Source organism: Capsicum annuum, chromosome 10, assembly GCF_002878395.1.
Source record: "Capsicum annuum cultivar UCD-10X-F1 chromosome 10, UCD10Xv1.1, whole genome shotgun sequence".
Lineage (NCBI taxonomy): Eukaryota > Viridiplantae > Streptophyta > Magnoliopsida > Solanales > Solanaceae > Capsicum > Capsicum annuum.
Genome location: NC_061120.1, coordinates 79,952,672 through 79,974,983, shown reverse-complemented (window position 1 = coordinate 79,974,983; position 22,312 = coordinate 79,952,672).

Here is a 22,312-nt window from a genome sequence, read left to right as displayed (position 1 = left end):
GATCCGTCACCTGAACCATCGCGGACCTCTAGTATTTCTTCCTCCTATTTCTTGTCAATAATTTAGGGCAACGGTTCATCACAACACCGATGGTCCATCACCTAGACCGTCGCATAAGTTCCAGTGATAATGTATTTTGCTTCTTGGCGACTGTTTAGACCAATGGTTCATCATAGATTCGACGATCCATCACCAGGATGTCCAGAGTCTATCACTTCTATTTTTGGTTAACAGTTTAGATCAATGGTTCATCGCAAAGTCAACGATCTGTTGCCTAAGCTGCCAATGCTCATTTTTCCTTTGTTTAGCTGAAATTGCCCTAGTTATCCTCCACTCTCAGTTCTTATCCTGAAAACACTAAAATACCCTGTTAAATACAATAATGGCTGCTTGAAAACACATAATTATCCTAAGAAAAAGGCCTAAAATGTTCCATCAAAAGCCAGAACATTAACACCCTTAACTTAAGGCAATTGCTTATCCTCAAGCAACTCAACACCAAGATGCAATATACGAACGACATCATGATGGGCACTCAACATTCATATCAACATAGCTATACAATCATTCAACTAACCATTCATCTAAGTGCTCTAACACATAAGGATGTACAACTGGCATCAACTACTACACAACATATTTATAGCTACAGATAAAATAGGCCAAAGGAATTAGCAGTCTAAGGATAACTGTCATGCCCTTACAGCCAATAAAGTCCACCTCTCATTATATATAATCAATCTATGGACAAAACTACTACCCTCTCTCTCAGAATAGAAGTTGCAAGCATAGTGCACACCCATAGGCTTTCCCCTATCATCTAATGTTTTCTTATAACTGACTTGCCAAGATCAAGCAGGACTTTTTAGGATTAGTAATGAGGTTTTGGGCTCGATGAGGATATATATTTAGGGAGAAGTGACTTGGAAAAAAGTGAATCTCACTCTCTTCTCCCTTCTAGGTAGCTACTCACCAAGACTATAGCTTCATTTAGTCATTTCAGCTCCTGTTGTTCATCCGTCCTAGCAACAACATCATTTTATTTTAATTTTTTATTTTTTTCATCAGCATCAGCCACCCTAAACTTATGTTGATGGTATCAGTTGAGGTGCACAATATCTACTTAGAAATCTAACTAAACGAGGGGCAGATGCTCACTTACAATTTAACTTGAATCAACCTCCTATGTTTCCAATAACTCACCAGTAGCCACCCTCAACTTTGGCAATTTGCCTAAGTTAAAGTACACAATGTCCAATATCGGACCAGGGCCAACACTAAATGCTATCATTTACTAGAGATTGAATCACTATTTGTTTGGGTAGAATAAATATTAACAAGGCTCAACAGGGTTGCAACGGAAAACAAAAACAAAAATTTTTGATGGGTCATTATTTTGGCTAGATAGACTAACAAACAAGGAGGCCTACTATCCTATGCTATTGAGTCGGATACAAAACAACAGCGAATGTACCGGGCAAGTTCTGGGTGTAGCATCTATGTAAGAACTATACAAAAACTCACACACACAAACACTAAGTTAAATCCTATTCTACTAACTCTTGGGGTTCGCAACATATGGCTATAATTACATACATTCATATGCCAGTTTCAGAATCACAGATGGTCACACAACACTTTCACCAACAAGAAAAGGAGAATTAATTATATAACACATGTACACAAACACTTTGCCATAGTCACTCATCATTCACATATACAAATTCAAACCTACAGTTAATCCTAGACAATAAATAAAAATGCAATAACTTAATAACAACCAACACAACCCCCCATGGTACAAGCACATCCCACCCCCACAGAAAATAATGTTTTGTCCTCAATGAATATAATTTAATTACAAAGAAAAGGAAATACTTGCAGTACCTCTTATTCATATGAGGTAATGTGTGAAGTGTAGTGAGTCTCCAATATACTCACCTGGTGTAGGGTTGACCCCTATGGTGGTAAAGGCACTCAAAATCTCTCCCTCCGAAATTAGAGGTACCATATCTCTAGCCATATCTACAGGTTGCCTTCTAGCTAGGGCTGAACTAGTAGTCACTCTAGCTACTTCATCCTCTACTCGTTTCCTTCTTCTCTCTTCATCTCTCCTTGATCTCTTTCTTTTTTTCTTCATATTATATTGCTCTTGTTCCTCTGGTGTCATAGCTTCGACCCTCTTTCTTTTAGCGGCTTTCCTTGCAGCTTTCTTAGCTTTTTCATCTATTTCAGCTGCTTTCTTACCCTTATCCTTGATTGGTCTCCCTGTTAAGTCCACAATACCTTCGTCTTCATCACTTTCAATCTAAAATGGATCAAATATAGGTTGTTGTTGTTGCTGATTCATCTTTTCTACATCATCCCAGATTTGCCTGACCTCCTTAATCAATTTTGCAAAATATAGAATAGACATGGCATCCAAATTCTTGTTGATTCTCTCATCCATGTTGTCCATTCTTAGTTGTATATTCTTAAAATGCCTCACTGCTTCCTCCATAATTTTTTTAATAAAGGGTTGAAATTAGCCCCCATATAGCCAACTGCTTTTCAAACCTTTTCTATGCTCGAACTGTCTTTGTAAAGTTCTCTTGGTTCATCCTATTCTTATAATAATGGGGTGGAACTAATGTAGAATCTGTGGTCCCACCCATCGGCATCAAAGCTGAACCTGTAGATGTGGTAACAAGAGGTAGCGCCATACCTGAAGGGAATTCTAATGACTCAATGATTGGCATGAACTGAGGTTGTTGAGCTTGAGTTTTGTTGACTCGCATGTCGAACTTTGAGTCATCCCTACTCTTTTTAATATTTTGCTTCTTTATGGCATGGATCGCATTATCTATTCCACTGATCAAAGGCACCTTCTCCTGCTTGTATAATTCCGTGATAAGACATGGAAATGGCAGTGCAGTCTGAGTCTTATGAGCATGGTAAAACAACTCATCAAAAATGATATGGCCAAAATCCATTGTCAACCCCTTAATCAAAGCAACGACAATCACAGCTCTAGTGAGTTCTATGCGGTCATCCCCACCTGTTGACATCAAACTCAACCTCACAATTACCCACCAAAACTTAGCCCTAAAGCTTAGGGACGAATTGGATATCTTTTTATGGGGATTGTATAGCCATGCAAGCTCTCCTCCATCTGTCAGTATTCTGGCTAACCATGAATTTTGTTGAGTCCGTGTAAACAACTAATTCTCTAATTCTGGTATTGCACCTGGTATCTGATATTTAACCCCGAACAAAAATCTGTTCAACGTACGCTCTGAGATGTCTATGTTGACTCCACAAACAGGGACTATGTCCAGCTTGTTCATGTCAGCAACTAATTTTCCTGGGGGGGCAGTTCTTCTCCAGCAATGAAAAATAATTGGCAAAAAATTCACGTACTAAGTTTGGTTGATAGGATCCAAGTGGTCTGCTCATCCATGTCAACTAATATTTATTAAATCGGCGTTCAAGTTCTGGGTACTCGAGGAAGTTTGTTGTCACAATATGATGTTCTTCAAAAAATAGACCTCTTTATAGCTACCCTGTCTGTTGGTTCCAACCCTTTTGTATAAATGCTCTAGATCAACCTCAACCTACCACCTTATAGCTTTTCCCAGTTGGGGATCCTTGTGTCTAACCAAATTCAGGTCCTCTTGTTTTGGACTCTCCTCTTGGTCGGGGTTAGCTATTTCAATCCCTTCTTCAATTGGACTTAAACTTGAGTTACCACTGCTACTACTTTCATCCTCCTTTTCAGGCTGGGAGGATGAAGAGATAAATTCACGATTTTGCCGTTTGTTGTACGTCGGGGCATCTGCATCTTGTGATAGCCCTTGTATGGCCCCTTGGCCTCTACCTATACCCCTGGTGGTTGGTAATTTATTTTCTATGATACCTGCAATTGAAACATTTATCAGTTCACAGACTAAAACTAGAAGACAAGAAAAATTATGGTCCAGCGACGGCTAGGGCGACAGTCCATCAACCCAAACCGTCGAGGTAATTCCAGTAACATTGACTCTTAGAAAGTGGTGTCGATTTTAGGCAATGGGTCATCGGGTATCCGATGGTCTGTTACTCTGACCATCGCTTATTATTTTCATTTTCAGGCTTCGTTGCGGCATTTTATCAAACACCTTGCACACTTTCATTTCAAGCACAATTTTTCATGGCTTTTTCACCAATAATACACTATTATTTTGCTTTTTCTTGATCCATGGGCTACTCAAACTTCACCTAGGATAGAGTTTATCATATTTTCTGTCAGTTTAGACCTACACAGATGAACTCAAGATCAGAGAGAAATATTTTAATATTGCAAACTTCACATGCTTTCTTTCTTCTTGGGTTGAACATCATAAAAAGTAATGGAGAGAACATACCTTAGTGTTACAGTACTTGATTATTATCCTGACTTATACCCTAAACATCGGACACAATATGACACCTGACTTTTATGAAGAACTCTTTGCTTCTTGTGATTTAAATAGCAAAAAGAATATAGACTTTAAATAGATAGGGAAGAGGAAAGAGGGAAGTGGGAAGCCTTCAGAGAGAATGAAAGGGTTCAGGTGCGTTGAATAGTTTGGAAGTTACTCAACCGGTTCAAATTATCTATATTTAAAGCCATTTGGGTCGGATAAGAATGAAAAATTTAGCTATTTAAATTGATCCGACCCAACCCGCTAGAATAGGGTAATGTGCGACGGTTCACGCAATGGACTGCCGCATAAGCAACGATCTATCAGGAGACCCGCCGATCCATTCTAGAGAACTTACCTTGATGCACATTAGTGATGGTTGAGTCGACAGTTCATCGAGTATGTGATGGTCCATCGATCAACCCGTCGCAATTCTTCAGTAACCTGGTTTCTGTACTTTGCTATAATTGCTACCACGATGGTCCATCGAGTTACCAACGATCCATCGGGTAACCCATCGGTCACCCCCAAACTTTCTCAGCTTTTGTTTTTCTGCACTTTCATACCTGTACACCTACACAAACCCTTCAGCTTGTACAAAACAACAAAACAAACACCAAAATAACTCAAACTAGTGTTTTACAACAACACACTGTGGATTGACTCCCACTAGCGCCTGATTTATGTTTGCGGTATGACTCAGTTATCTCGATTACTTAGACTTCATCGAGATACACAGTACCAATACTCTTTATTTAGTCTTTTGGACCGATATACAGTTTCACACGTTACCCATTTACCTTGAAGACACTTCCATCTTTATTTTCAAGTTCCACTACTCCAGATGAGTAGACTTGACTCACTTTAAATGGGCTGGACCATTTATATTTGAGCTTACCTAGAAATAGTTTGAGTCTGGAGTTAAATAGAAGCACCAAGTCACCTTTCTAGAAATCTAGCTTTTAAATCCTACTGTCGTGGTAATTTTTCATTCTTTCATTGTATAGATCAACTCGATCATAATCTCCAAGATGGAACTCATCTATCTCATTTAGCTGCCCCAGTTTCATATTTGCTGCCTCTTTCCAGTTTAGATAAGTCGCTTTAGTTCCCACAAAGCTTTATGCTCTAGCTCAATCGGTAAATGGCATGCCTTGCCATAAACTAATTGGTATGGCGACATTCCAATAGGTGTCTTGAAAGTTGTTCGATATGCCCATAAGGCAACGTCCAGCTTCCTAGACCAATCTTTTCGAGTAGCATTTATAGTCTTGGTAAGTATAGCTTTAATTTCCCAATTATAGATCTCCACCTTTCCACTTGTCTATGGGTGGTATGGGGTATCCACCTTATGCTATTTGACTCCATATTTCTCCAAGGCGGCTATGAATATCTTGTTTCAAAAGTGTGATCCTCCATCACTTATGATGGTACGTGGTACACCAAAGCGAGAGAAGATCTTTCTCTTTAAGAATGCAACAACCCGTTTTCCTTCATTATCCACCAGAGCCACAGCCTCGAACTATTTTGACATGTAGTCAACAGTAACTAGTATGTACTTCATCCCAAATGAGCTCACGAAAGGCCCCATGAAATAAATTCCCCACACATCAAATAATTTTACCTCCAGAATTTTAGACATTGGCATCTCATGGTACTTTGAGATGGACAATTTCCTTTGGCATTGGTCACATCTCTTCACGAACTCATAAGAATCCTTGAACAAAGAGGGCTAATAGTAGCTACTCTGAAGCACCTTTCTAGCAATTCAATCACCTACATGGTGACCTCCAACTAGGAAAGCATGACATGCTTCCAATATGCTCAATACACCTACTTCCAGCACACATTTCCTTATAATATTGTCAGCACATTGCCAAAAAAGGTATGGCTCATCCCATAGGTAATGTGTCACATTATGAAGAAATTTCTTTCTTTGATGAAAGAAAAGATTTCACCACATAGTTTGAAAAATCAATGTACCAAGGCACTCTCTCCATAACAGCAGCTAAGATCTCCTCATTAGGAAATACATCATCGATTTCAATTTTATCTGTAACTGCTTGCTCACCTTTTATCCTAGACAGATAATCTGTAACTTGGTTTTCGCAACCCATTCTATATTTGACTTCAAAGTCAAATTCTTGGAGCAGTAGTAACCATTAATCAACCTTGGCTTTGCATCCTTTTTCACCTTCAAATATCTCAAGGTTGTGTGGTCAGTGTCTACCACCACCTTAGTTCCTAGCATATACGCCCTAAATTTCCCAAAAGCATAGAACACAGCAAGAAGTTCCTATTCAGTGATGGTGTAGTTTTTTGAGCTTCATTCAATGCTTTGCTGGCATAATAGAATGGATGAAACAATTTGTCCTTTTTCCCTAACACAGCTCTAAGGGTATTACCGCTTGCATCACACATGATCTTAAATGGTTTTGAACAATCCGGTGCAACAATGATAGGGGCCTCAACCAGCTTCATTTTAAGGCATTCAAATGCCTTTAAGAAATCATCATCAAAGGAGAACTTAGCTTCCTTCTCCAAAAGTTTGCAAAGGGGATTTGTAATCTTGGAGAAGTCCCTCATAAACTTTCGATAAAAGCCAACATGACTAAGAAAATGACGAACTCCCTTCACTGAGATGGACGGTGGTAGATTTTTAATAACCTCCACCTTGGCTCGATCAACCTCTATCCCTTTTACCAAAATTTTATACCCGAGAACAATGCCCTCCTTCACCATAAAGTAACATTTCTCCTAGTTATGCACCAAATTGAATTCCATACACCGTGACAAGGCTCTACTCAGGTTTACCAAACATAGCTCAAACGAATTTACTACCATAGAAAAATCATCCATGAACACCTCCAGGGTGTCTTCCACCATATCTGAGAAAATAGACATCATGCATCTTTGAAAGGTAGCGGGAGCATTACATAACCCAAAAGACATCCGCTTGAATACAAAAGTGCTATACGGCCATGTAAAACTAGTTTTATCGTTATCTTCAGGAGCAATACAGATCTGGTTATAGCCAGAACAGCCATCCAAGAAATAATACCACCTTCTTCTCGCCAATCAATCAAGTATTTGATCTATAAAGGGCATTGGGAAGTGGTCCTTCAAAGTCAATGAGTTTATTTTACAATAGTCCATGCAAATTCTCTACCCAATTACAGGCCTAAGGGGAATCAACTTATTCTTTTCATTTGCAAAAATAGTCATGCCCCCTTTCATAGGCACACATTGAACTGGGCTAACCCATTTACTGTTGGAAATAGGATAAACCACTTTTGCATCCAGCCACTTAATAATTTCCTTCTTAACCACCTTTTTCATCGGTGGGTTAAGATGGCGTTGATACTCGATGGTTGGAGTACAATCTTCCTCAAGTTGTATCTTATGAGTGAAGATACCAGGGGGAATGCCAATAATATTTGCAATAGTCTAGCCTATTGCTCTTTTGTACCTCTAAATCATCGAATAAGTGACTCCACTGCTGCTCGCCCAAATCATCTGTAATGATAACGGGTAGCGTGTTTTCATTGCCCAAAAACACGTACCTTAAATACCCTGGAAGCTCTTTCAATTCCAATATCGGTGGCTCTTCACTAGATGTCTTAGCCTGTGGTGTTGGTCGATTTTCAAGATCAAGATCTAGCTTTTTAGGAGCATAATAATATGATCCCATTCTTGTCAAAGAACAAACAATATCCTCATACTCTTTAATTCCTTAACGATCAAAATTCATCAGGACTACAGCTAGAGGCTAACGGCAAATTTCTCCGCTATAGGTACCTCTTGCTCATCTTCATAATATACATCAACAATTGAGAACAAACTTATTTCTTTATGCTACTTCATCAATTTGCACACATCAAATCGCACCACTTCATCATTCAACCTAAATAAGAGCTCATTAGCTAGCAAATCAATCAGCACACTTTTGGTTGTGAGGAAAGGTCAATCCAAGATTATGGTCACCTCAAAGTGCACCTCGTAATCTAGAATAATAAAATCCGCATGAAATATAAAGCTAGACACCTTCACCAGCATATCATACAAAATACCAACTGGTCATTTTACCGATCTATCTGCTATCAAAAGTCATATATTGGTGGGTGTGGGGTCCCCCAAACCTAAATTTTTATACACATCTAGCGGCATCAAATTTATGCTCGCTCCCAGATCACATAAGGCCTTAGCAAATTCCAGCAACCCAATCATACAAAGAATAGTGAATGCTCCTTGGTCTGCCTTCTTTTTCACCAAGGACCTTGTAGAAATAGCACTACAATGATGGAGATTATCCACTGTTTCATAGCTTGCCACTCTTTTCTTCATTATAAGATCCTTCATAAATTTAGCATATCCTGGTATTTGCTCAAGTTCCTCTACCAAAGGTACATTCACTGTCAGTTGCTTTAATATTTCCATAAATTTACTAAATTTCGTGTCATCGGCCTTCTTTTTCAATCTTTGAAGAAAAGAAGGTGGTGGTTTTGGGAGAGTATTCACCACTACTTCCCTCTCTTTGTCTTTGCCTTTTCCTAACTCATCTACCTGCTGATGATTAGATTACCTCATCATTCATAGCATTGCCCAAAGAAAGGCCTGCTAAAACCCTACCACTCCGTATGGTAATAGATATGCACAAGCCATCATTACGAGGGTTCTAAATTGTATCACTTGGCAGCATTCCACACTTTCTCTAATTCAATACTGCAGAAAGTTGGATCATTTATTATTTCAACTGTTTGATCTAAGTGTAGTGCGAGTTTACCAACGGACTCATACAAGACAAATCGCTCTTCATGGTAGTCACCCCAGAGTTGGTAGCCTCAACTCCCTTCAATAATTTCTCCATTATGTCCTCCATGGACATCTTGCCAGAGCTAGTTGCAATATTATCTCTACTTTTGGAAGGTACATATAGCCTTCTCCTATCATTCTTTCTTTTCCAATTTCCTTGATCCCTATCCTTGTAACCAGCCTTGTCGTAGTAGTTCCGACCTTGATTTCCTTGGCTATTACCTTGAAAACCCCCTGGTTATTCAAATAGCTAGCCTCCTCTTCTGAATTAGATTCATATCTACCTTGGGATGCAACAACTTTCACTTTTTCTATATTTGCAGATAATAAATGCTTGGTCAACAAATCCATCTGCATCTTTAAGTGTACCATGTCTTGATCGCATTCTTCCTCTTTTTATGTTGTTCTACAGTTATGCCAATAGACTCAATAGGGATTCCTACCACATAATCCTTGGTATGCCAAGCTCTAATTTGTTTGTTCATCCGATCAAGCATTTCTGAGGACTCTTGAAAAGTGAGATCCACAAATGATCCCCCTACAACATTATCAACAACTGGCTTTGTAATAGAGTTTAAAGCCCTATAAAGAGTCTCCATCAGATAAATATCTATCATATTATGGTTCAAGCACTGCATAAATTTCTTTTTTAACCTCTCTTATATCTCGTGAAGAGCTTCGGTTGGGAGCTGCCTAAAGTTGCTGATCTCATCCCTCAACTATACCCTCCTGAAGAAGGAAAGAACCTTTTTAGAAAAGCCTCTTTCAACTGCCTCCAGTTGGTTATACAATTAGGCGTTAGCTCATTAAGCCACAATGTTTTCTGTCCAAACAGAGACAACGAAAATAAATATAGGCGGATGGCATTTTTTCCCACTCCCAGGTTATCAAAGTACTTGTAAATAGTGAAAAAGTTCACAAAATACATATTGGGATCATCTCCCAGGAGTCCACCGAACAACCCCATCAGATGAAAGAGTTGAATCATTGTACTAGTAATATTGAACTTTCCACCTGGTGCTAGAGGTGGAGGAATAATAGCTCCAGTGGCACCAACTTCGTCCATTCCATCGTCATTATCATTAAGATTAAATTGCACAGCTTGGAGATCAGGTCTCGCACTGAAAGAACAGTTTTTGTTTATATTTCTATTCACTGGTAAAGCTACATTCTCTGCACGTCTTCGATTAACAGGATCTAACAAGTTGTCATCCCCTAAATCATTGTCATCAAGATTAAGATGACGTGCCTACTTACCATTATTTTTCTGATTTGGTTGAGCTCTAGCCAAAGCGGCTAGTCTTCCAGCATCTTGGGGATCTGCCAATTAGTTGCGGTTCTGGATGTATTGTTAAAAATGATGCACCCGATCTGCGTGTACTTGGCATACACAATAAATACCCTGCACAGAACAAAAACAACAACCAAAAGTAAAATTTGGGAAACTTGATCAAAGGTCAATTAACAAGCACAACCTTAATTGACAATCGTATTCCCCGGCAACGGCGCCAAAATTTGATACGCCTAAATTACACCTGTCTTACGAGAGAGTAAGTGGTCGCTATCAAATATAGAACCCAACTGGGTTGGGTGTCAATTCCCACAGGGAATACCGTGTTGACTAAGTATTATGATTGTTATTAGACTATTGATCTAAGGTTCCTGAGTAAAAGGGAGTTTGAATGAGTTAACAAAATTCTTTCATAGTTATATCACACAAGGTCCAGTTACTGAGAGTTAATGTAGATGTAGTTTCAATGAGAATGAATTAACTAGAGTTATGCTCACCAAAATGTTCAAATAGTTAGGGTTGGGAATTTGTGCTCGAATTCTAACTTATGTGTTCAATTGCAAAAATTATTGAATTCTAGGAATTACTCACGTGTTTCTCAACCAAATGAGTTTTCCACCCTTTACTTCTCTCGAACTTAAAGGATTCATGCATTATTTAATAACACTCTCATGAGGGTTGATCCAGTTAAGGTATCAACCTATTAACCGAAAGGGTAAACCTATGGAGTTCATGTGAATCACTTTTTTCCCAATATCCACTTTCTTGTCAGACAAGTGGTGTTTTTGGGCTCACTTCTCAAGTTTCAGCCAACAGATGTCATTATAACGAAGAAAGATTCATGCAATTTTGATAGATATTAGAAATCAAACCAATTCACAACCCCAAAATAGTTCTCTACATCAAGGATCCCATAACCCTAGTTATGGAAGTTTAGCTACTCATCTCCATGTAAGAAATCAAAGATATATTGATGTTCATAAATGGCTTCAAGAGAGTACTTACAAAGTCACGATATTGTTCTTCTCAATCTTCAATGGAAAATATAAAAACTAATAATCAGATCTCAATCTCTAGATTTCAAATCTCAATGAAAAATGTTACACAACTCTCAATAGAGGAGAAATTATGAAACTAATGACCAAAGATATGGAATAAACCCTAATACTTGGAATTTATATGATTCCAGAATTGGGGTTTTCAAATTCAAACTTTGATTTTCCACTTTATGGTCGATGGGTCAAGCGACGGTCCATCGCATAGATGACGTTTCGTATCCTAAACATCATAGAACTCCAGTGTTTCTTCCTCCTATTTCTTAGCAATGGTTTAGGGCGACAATTCGTCACAACACCGATGGTCCATTGCTTGGACCGTTGCATGACTTTCAGTGATAATACATTCTGCTTCTTGGTGACGGTTTAGACCGATGGTTCATCACAGAGTCGAAGGTCTATCACCTTGACCATCATAGGATTTCCAGAGTCTATGACTTCTATTTTTGGTCAACGTTTTAGGTTGATGGTTCATTGCAAAGTCGACAGTTCGTTGCAAAGTCGACAGTTCATCGCTTAAGCCATCGATGCTCATTTTTCCTTTGTTTATCTCAGATTGCCCAAGTTATCCTTCACTCTCAATTCTTATCCTGAAAACAATAAAATACCCTATTAATTACAACAATGGCTGCTTAAGAAAAAGGCCTAAAATATTTCGTTAAAAGCTGAAATATCTCACTATCGGCTCTATAAACATCCTAATGGTTTCTACCATATTTCTGACAAATAAGATTTATACGACCACTATTTACACTTCCTTGGGACTTAAAGCCTAGCGCCCTATCCCGATCGTCGTTCCTGAACTTGGGTACTGGGGCACTAGCTGATGATGGAGCTGGGACTGAAGATTTTTTATGGAACAGAGGATGATTACCACTCTCTGACTTTGGCTGATTAAAATTAAAGCTTCCTATTCTAGCCCTTTTGTTCTCCCTCTCTCTCTTCTTATTCTTCTGCTTCTCAATCTGTTAAGTATAGACCATAATCCTAGACAAGTCTATCTCTTTTATCAACATTGCATCCTACACTCCTTGACCACACTGTCAGATACCCCAGACACAAACTTACTCATCTTAGACCTGTTATTAGCTACCACATAAGGAGCATACCTAGCAAACTAAGTAAACTTAAGGGAATACTCCTTCACACTCATGTTACCCTATCCTAATTTTATAAAATCCAACACTTTGGACTCCCTCAGCTCCAACGAGAAGAATATATCTAAGAAGGCTATAGCAAACTCCTCCTATTCTATAGGCCCTCCATCTGCGCCTCTATCAACCTTCCACTACTTAAACCATGTATGAGCTACATCTTGTAGCTGGTAAGAAGCTAACTCAGCACTCTCACTAGAAGTTACCCCCTTAATATCGGCTACCTTCTGCACTATGTCTAAGAATTCCTATAGATCCTCTTCATATTTGGATCCCAAAAACAGAGGAGGATTCATTCGAGTAAAGTCCCGAATCCTATCTACAGTAGTATTGGCCACTGGGTTGGATGAAACAGCATTTGGCCAAGTGCTCTGAGCTGCTACAGAGTGATCTAGAGTAGTGAATGCATCTCTAAACTCGGCATGCAAAACAGGCTCATTCAGGGGGTCTTTCTGAATGGGCAGAGGTGCTGGATGGTTCCTATTTATTCTTCCATTAGTATTTCTAGAAGGTATGCTCTTTAAAAAACAAAATTGAATTAGTTAGGGAATTTAACTTGAGCTCATGCTCATTCGCACGACATGAATACTAAAAGAAGGAAAAATTTTCCTAAATGTCTTGTAGCTTCTTGTCCATAAGTATGGCACGCTTCACACCCATGCACAAGACTCTACTCAATGCGGCTTTCATACTCACTAGGACACTTTAAAACCTTAGGCTTCGATACTAAGTTTGTAATACCCCGAGAGTACACCCTGGGCATCACATGGTGCTTACAGCCTCGAAGGACCATAAGTTAACCCATGTTGGTACCTGCTGTGATCACTGAACAATGTAACATGGAAAATATATGGAATTTACTATAATGACATAAGGTTTTAAATCATAGTTCTGATAATGTCTGTAAAACAATGCTGATAATACTGATAAAACGGCTGATACTAAAAATTGACTAAAAGTGTCTGAAAGTCTTTAACTGTGGATTTGATGGGACATGTCCCCAACTAACTCCCACTGGCTACTGAGATAATCATAATTGGTCTTTGGAGAATGAGTACTCACCAATGCTACTACTATTGGTGCGCCGAGATATCTAGGTACGATCGAGAACGTGAGCGTCTGAACCTATGATATAAGACATAATAGCACAAGAAAAGAGTATGCGGTCAGTACTTTGAATGTACTGGTATGTTAAATGGGGTTAGTCTGATATGGATGGCTCATGTACATGGATAATGACTATCTGAAGAGCATGAGATAACTGAGTAACTGATATGAATGCGTGAATACTGTAAAATCTGAGAATGTATGACCAAGCATATAACATGATTCTGAAAATAGTTTGTAAACTAAAATACTGAAGTCGGATAACTGAACAACTAGTAACTGTATGTTGTGGTTAATACAAACCATAACTGAAGTATACTGAATACTGACTGAGACTGTGGGAGCTATCATCTAATCGACATGCCCCAATATGAGCTATTTGGGGTCTAACCTGTGACCCTAGTTAGAAGGGTAACAGTATCGTACCACAGGTACTAACACATGGCTTTGTCTATCCACTTTAGTGTCATCCCGAAGGACTAAGAGTTACCCTCAACTGGCAGGTACTCTTATGAGATTAACCCTTAACTGGCAGGTAAACATCTCAACCTACGCTAGCTATGTATTTATGAAATGTAGGGACTGATACTAAAGTTCACACCCTCAATTGGAAGGTGAGCCCCCATCCTTGGGTTCGCTCGGTGCTAAATCCTACTCCCAACTGAACAGACTCTAATCACTGGACTAAAGTGAACTTACTGATATGATACACTGACTGAACTGATAATACTCTCATATATTCGGAACACTTCTGAAAATACTTAAGCTAAGTAAACAGCTAAGGTTTCGGGTATTCATAACCCCCAGAACTCAATATCATTAATAGCAATATCATACTAACACTTTAAGGACATGGTATGTAAGCATTTATTCAAAGCTTATTCTTCAAGGTATTTCATCAAACACTTGCAATGAATGGCTTTAACATGGGAATAGTATTATTTTAAAGAAACTAGTAGTAGCATGATTTTAATATTAAATCCCCAAAATAAGGCTTAAATCAGCAAACAACACCATTCAAAACATGTAAGGTTTAATAACAACAACAATTTCATAGAAACATGATATATAATCAAAATTCATGAGGATTCATAGTTAAAATCATAATAACTTGTATAATTCATAACTTTGAATATGAAATTGGGTTCTTGAACTCCATGGGTGAAAAAGAGCCCATGGATGAACATTTAACATACCTTAAAACTTGATCTTGGAAGAGAATTAACTCTTCTTAAACGCTCTTGGATTGGGAATCTTAATTCTTGATTATCTTATGGAGAGTGTGATGGAATCTTGAAGTTATTGGGAAGAAACCCTAATTTTGTTCTTGGGAACAAAGAGGGTTAAGAGCTTTTGAAACTAATTCACAATAGCTAAGTACGTGTTTTTGGTGATTTATGTCATGGGGGTAAGGTTTGGGTGAGGAAAAATACCAAAATACCCCTATGAAACCACTTCATAATTGCTAAAATTCTCAACTGACGACCAAGGTTGACGGCCCATCACATAGGTGACGGATCGTCACTTGATTCGTCACTTTCAAGTTGGTTTGATCCCTTTTCTGGTCATGGGGTGACGACTTGGGCTGATAAGTCGTCACTTAGGAGATGGCCCATCACCTTAGGTTGTCACATGGAAGATGGAATTGATGTTTTCTGCCTAAGGCTGGCGACTTGGGCTGATAGGTAATCACATATGTGATGGCCCATCAGCTCAGGTGGTCACTTTGTTGACAGGCTGACATGCTGGAGTATAATGGGTATGACTTTTCTCTACGTTATTGGACTAAAGTAAAACTAAATGAGTTGGAAAAAATATTCAAAGATCTTTCATTTGATATAAGGTAGGACACATAACTCATTATGTACAAGGAATAATGGTCATTTAAAGTTGACCCATGCTGAATCTTTCACTAAAACTTAATCAATAAGTATTCTTAGCTCGTCCTTGTGTTTGGATATTTTTATCACCTCAACTGATATAAAAGGACATTTTCACACTGTAGAATTTATCATTACACATAAATAGACATAAAAGCATTGAGTTTCGATCTGCATACTTCATAACAATGGTTTGAATTCTAGCCCGAAAATGTGGGGTGTTACAGACTAGTTTTTAAAGACTTTTCTTATGAAGAAAAAAAATACAAAATCACCCACTATAGAATCATCCCATGTAATTTCCTCAAAATTGATTTCAATTGTTCAATTCAATTAAAATAAAATTGTATTATTCTTTTATATCATTTTGAATATAAACTTGGCATTTATTGTTGAAAATTTACAAGCTTAGGTTGATTTTAAATGGTTTCACACTTGACTTTTCATTTCCAATGTTAAAAATGTGATTCGATGTGAACTTTTTGTATTTTATACTCTCTCCAATTCATTTTTACTTATCACATTTTGACTTGACACATTCATTAAGACAAGCAATTATTGATATGGTTATTTTACTATATTACCCCTATTAAATGATGTTTATTATTGTGTCTTGAAGTTAATTTGAAGAACAGAAAATTAATGCAAAAGGTAAAATAGGAAAACAAGAGTTTCTTTTCTTGATATGTCAAAAATGATAAGTAAAATGAAAATCTAATTCAAAAATAAGTGACAAGTAAAAAGGCACGGAGGAGTATAGAGTAATATTGTTCTCCCTCCGTCCATCAATAGTTTTTCACTATTGATTTGACACAGGTTAACAAATAGTAAAGACAGGGGTAATATTTACCATATTATCCTTTGAATATACTCCCTCCATTCCTTTTTAATTGCTCCCTTTTAATCTTTAGAGTCACACAATACAAACTTTGGCCAATATTTTAAGATGTATTTTTTAATCAAATTGAAAAAAGAAAAAATTGCAATTTAAAGTTCTTTTCACGTAGTTTTTGAATATCTTAATTTTAATTTAAAAAGTTTAAATTAATATAATCTAATTTAAATTTAAACTTTAGTCAAATTGACTTACAAAAAATGAAGGAAGAATGGAGGGGGTAATAAATTGCAGGCTTTGGAAATCGTCTAAGATAATGAATTGTATTTAATGCTAAAAAAAAAAGTAGGTATAAATGGGTAAATTATCAATTAGTTTTCTAAACTAAACAAGTATTGTTGGACGTCTATTTTTCGTATAATGAACAAGTAAAGATTAATAGAGGAGTAATGATTTCCTTAATGAAGAACAGTCCCAACTTTAAGTTATAGAGAATTAAACATACTTATTGAATTCTGTGAACTCATCCTTTTTTTTTGCTCTCTCTATTTTCAATGTTTGTTGCGTTCAATAACACACACAATTTGATACACAAACAAAGTACAGAATTAAAAACTAAACTACGATATAAAAGTAAAAGGTAAAGATAGATAGATAACAAATAATAGATAGACACAATGGATGAATGAATAGCAAATAAAGGGTGTATCAAACCCAAAACCCTCTATTCAATGTCACATAAAGCACCTAATCTCCTACGTAGATCTCAAGGGAATTGGATTCCCGAGCAACCCAGGCTTCTAAATGAAGTTTCAACACAAGCGATTCCACGCTTGCCACAAGCTAATCCAAGCTTATCTCACACTCTCAATAGTGATTACATTCATAATTTATCAATAACTACTTACTAGATGAAAGAGAAGTACTATTTATTATCTAGGCTAAGTTATTACATCATATGGGCCCAATAGTGACCCATTTAGAAAGGCTACTCATAAAGCACATTAAGCACATGCTTGAGAATTCGTAGAGCATATGGGGCGCACCCCAAGGGTATAGTAGGATGTTTTGACCTTCCCTAGTGAATCTAGAGTGGGGTGGGCACACCTCCAAAGTGGATGGGGCATATTTCCTCTTCCGGGGGCTTTCAAGCCCCATTTGGTCTTCCCTTCACCTTTCTAACATACCTTGAGCCTCCTTGATCATCATAATTATCCAATGGATGCCTTTTGATAGCCTTCAAGAAGTCATCAAGTTTCATTTGACCCGTAATCATCCTCTCTAGCAACCCGGAGGCCATTTGGATTGTATAATTCTCTCCTTCTTGAAGAAGATTTATCCCCGAATCTACAAACTTTAAAAACAAGAAAAGAAAACACAATCAACATTACCTTGTGGCACTAGGGTTAGCACAAGGGCTGAAATCAAAACACCATGCCAAAGAGGTACACATTTGACTTACAACCAACAATCCTTCGTTATCAATAAAATAAATTCATCATGCACTACACAAAGGTGTTGGCTATAAGAAGCCTTATGAAACAAGGAAACTACCAAGTTCGTAAGACACAAGAGTTTCATTATTTCACCATAATACCATATCCAAGAACTCCCACCTCTATCTAAAATAAATCCAACATCAACATGGATGTCATCATATGTAAAGAGTTAGTAAAGAAAGGCATAAAAAAGATAAGTCCCGTCTAAGGTATTTCCATACTTAAGAGTAGAAAGGTTCTCAAGAAATCTAGTAACCAAGTCACTATAAGTTGGAATAACCAAGGAATGAGTCAATTCATTAGGATGCATATCACCCTTCCTTCCAAGACAACCCATGCTCATACAAAATACATTTTCAACACAAACATGGTCATCATCATAAGAAAAGGATGGAAAATAAAAGAGTTAAGGACACCATTCTCTTCAAAATTATCCTCAAACATGAGTTCACAATAAGATAAGACAAGACATTTGAAGTACATTACATCTTTTCTCTTCAAGCAACTAGTGCATTCAATAATAGAATCATGTTATTAGAGTAATTAGAGAATATATGAGAAACAAATTCTCTCTAAGCCAAAGGGTATACCCAAGAAGCTGGGTAACTTCTTTTTATGGCACTTATTATGATCCTAAGAGTACTTCCTATTAGTTTAAACTTGTCCAACCACATAAGTGTGACAAGGATTAGGCAACCAAAGTTGTACATCAAGTACACACCAAGGAATCCTCTTAAGGCAACTAATAGATTGGAAATTAAGATTTTAAGGCCCACACAATTCAAGCACCAAAGCCAAACACCATAAAGGAATCATGAAGACACTAATACTCTCATGGTATGGCATGATTTCAATCAATCTCAAGGGTATATTCAATATAAGGAAAATATCATCATGTCTCCAAGGATCACTAAGAATGGGAGGGGGTAGGTACATACCTTGGAAGCAACGTCTTGAAGTTGCTCTCTTGTCCTCCATAGGTGTTTTTACAAGGACCTTTTCTTCCATTCATTACCTTGGACCAGTAGGCTTGATCATTTTGCTTCTTTGTAGGATTTATTTTGGTAGGTAAATCCATCCTTTGATCCATGGGATTAGATGTTAAACTCCTTGTCATAAAGTACCCATTAACCGATAGAATTTTGATTAGGTTCCTCCTTTGAGTCAAGTCTTCAACAACCTTGGAGTGCTTGAATAAGAACTCATTTAGGCCTTCAAACTTATGCTCATTGAGTCCTCCTTTACAAGCATTAGCTCATGAACCTATAAGAGAGAAGTATTGGTACTAAGCAAAGTGCTAGTTCCATGGTTAGCATGTATTAAAGGCTTAGGCTTTACAAGTTCCACAACTAAGTGTCCCATGCCTCCCTCATTCAATTCAACAATTTTCTCATATAACTCTCCTTATTGATCCAAGTTCTTCTCCCTATTATTAGCTTCTACTTCCCCTTCATCCTCAACTTGATTAGGTTGACCTTGGTTTAGTGGAGTTTGGGGTAGTTTAGGGAAGGTATTTTGAGTATGTCCACTTAAGGAAGCTTGAAAGTTTGGTGGACAGGGAAGGGTGGATCTAGGGAAGTTTAGATGATCTATCATGTTATACATCCTCCCACCAATTGAATTTATCTTAGCAGCCATGGAATCAATTTCACGGTTGAGAGTTTCACGGGCCGCTAAAATAGCATTTTTTGAGTGGTTATCCATGGGTTGCAAAGTTTTTTTTTTCACATCCATTGTACCTAACAAAAGAAATATTAAAAAAAAACAACTAACAAGTTAAAATTAAGAAATCAACCTCACAAGCTCTCAAAGTTCACACCTTTAGTTTATCTCTTAATTGGCATTGCAAGCATTGATAAGTTGTTTATACTACAATGAGATTGCTTGGTACCAGTTGTGGCTTGAGGTCGGAATAGATTATTTTTTGAAAGACTCAAGTAAAAATTGTGTATGGACTTGAAATCAAGAACTAACAACGAATTGAAAAAGAGAAAAGCTAGAAAGAAATAGGACGATAAAAAAAAGGACTCAAGAACTAATCAATCAACTTAATAGATGAATTACTAGTTGATGAGTAGTTGAAGGATAAAAATAAGAGATTTGGAACCAAGAAAATGAAACTAAAGAATCAAACCTTGATAAATGGAGTAATTAAAGTGTTAAAATGCACTTTGGAAGCTTGAATTTTGCGTTTCGGACTTGATTTGCATTGGGATGGGTTGATCTGCGTTTGGTGACCTGCTCTAGCAAGTGGGACGCAGGTCCAAGGAAGTATGGACGCAGGTGCCACTAGTTTGAGGTTTTGCAGCACCTTGGGCGCAGCTCAAGGACATTTCAAAGGCAGATCAGTCGCCCCTCTCTCTTGAAATGGCCAAAATGCCCTTCTAATGGTCTTTTGTGTCCTCTTTTGTTGAAATATTCTTTGGGGTCTCCTTAAATTCCCAAGTTCAAACACTTTTTCACTATTTTTATTCCTTATTTTTGGATCAAACACCCAAATTTTCTGGAAAAATTCAATTTGAAGAGAGTAATGTCTTCAAGAACACACCAAGAACATCAATCTTTCTAACTTTTTCTCCGTAGCTTAGAATGAGTTGAAATTTTGAATGTAAACACTTTTCAACATTCTAAACTCATTACAGATGTTATTTTATCCAAATTCTTCACCAAAATCTTCAGATTTTTAATTTAAATCAAACTTTTTCAACCCAAGCTTCCAACAAGGATAGAACACTCAAATAAGCTCCGATTTGAATCAATTTTTGTTCATACACTTGTATAGTGTTAGAGAACATGATTCTAACACAATAAACATAAAAAAACCAAAACTCAAAAACTCAAAATTTGATCTAGGGCTAAAAACATTAATAGTGAATTTTTTTTGAGATTTTTGATTTTAACACTTCTTTTTTTGTAGATTTTCAAGATTGACTTTGTAGGTATAAAATCAAGCTTGGCTCTGATACCAAATGATACATGGGTAAAATACAGAAACAAAAACTAAACTACGATGCAAAAATAAAAGGTAAAGATAGATAGATAACAAATAATAGAAAGACACAATGCATGAATGAATAGAAAATAAAGGGTGTATCAAACCCTAAACCCTCTATTTAATGTCACACAAAGAACCTAATCTCCTACATAGACCACAAGGGAATTGGATTCCCAAGCAACCCACGTTTCTAAATGAAGTTTCAACACAAGCAATTCCATGCTTTCCACAAGCTAATCCAAGCTTGTCTCACACTCTCAATAGAGTTTACAATCATAATTCATCGATAACTACTTACTAAATGAAAGAGAAGTCCTATTTATAGTTTAGGCTATGTTATTACATTATATTGGCCCAAAAGTGACCCATTTAGGAAAGATTAAACATAAAATCCCATTAAGCACATGCTTGAGCATTTATAAAGCATATGGGGTGTACCCCAAGTGTGTAGTAGGCTGTTTTGACCCATTCTAGAGAATCTAGAGTGGGTTGGGCACACCCCAAAGCGGATGGGGTGCATTTCCTCTTTCGGTAGCTTTCTAGCCCTATTTTGTCTTCCCTTGGCCTCTCTAACATCCCTTGAGCCTTCTTGATCTTCATAATTATCTAATGGACGCCTTTTGATGGCCGTCAAGAAGTCATCAAGTGTCACTTGACCCGTAAGCATTCTCTCTAGCAATCTAGAGGCCATTTGGAATGTATCATAAGTGTATGTGATGGTGTAAGTAATAAAGTGACCCTCTTGAGCTGAATATTGATCCCATAAGGACTTGATGCTTAATAAGCAGTTCAATTCTAGTGCTACTCTAAAATTAAGCAAGTACAACTTATAACCGAACGAGATTTTGAGTTTTGAAGATTTAAAATTTAATAATAAATAATAAAGAGAATATAAAATGTTGGAAATAATAATGAGAAGGAATTGAGGGTAGAGGCAATTTGAACAATCCAACAAAGTTATACAATTTTGTTGGATAAGTTAACTATCTTGGTTGTTGATTTACAAGGTTAATAACATGATTATGATCTTCTGAGCCTCTAATTATCTATCTAAATTAGCCCCACAACTACATCATTGAGCAGAGATGTGAGAACAAATGCATTTGTATGACATCCTGTATTTGAGCCAAGTAAGGGGAATTACGTATATTCCTATCCTCATGAACCCTATCTTTAATTCTTGTAAAAGATAAGAAGCCACTTCATATATTCCGCATTCTAATCTAATGTTCCTCTTTTTAGGCTCACAGTAGAAATATAGGT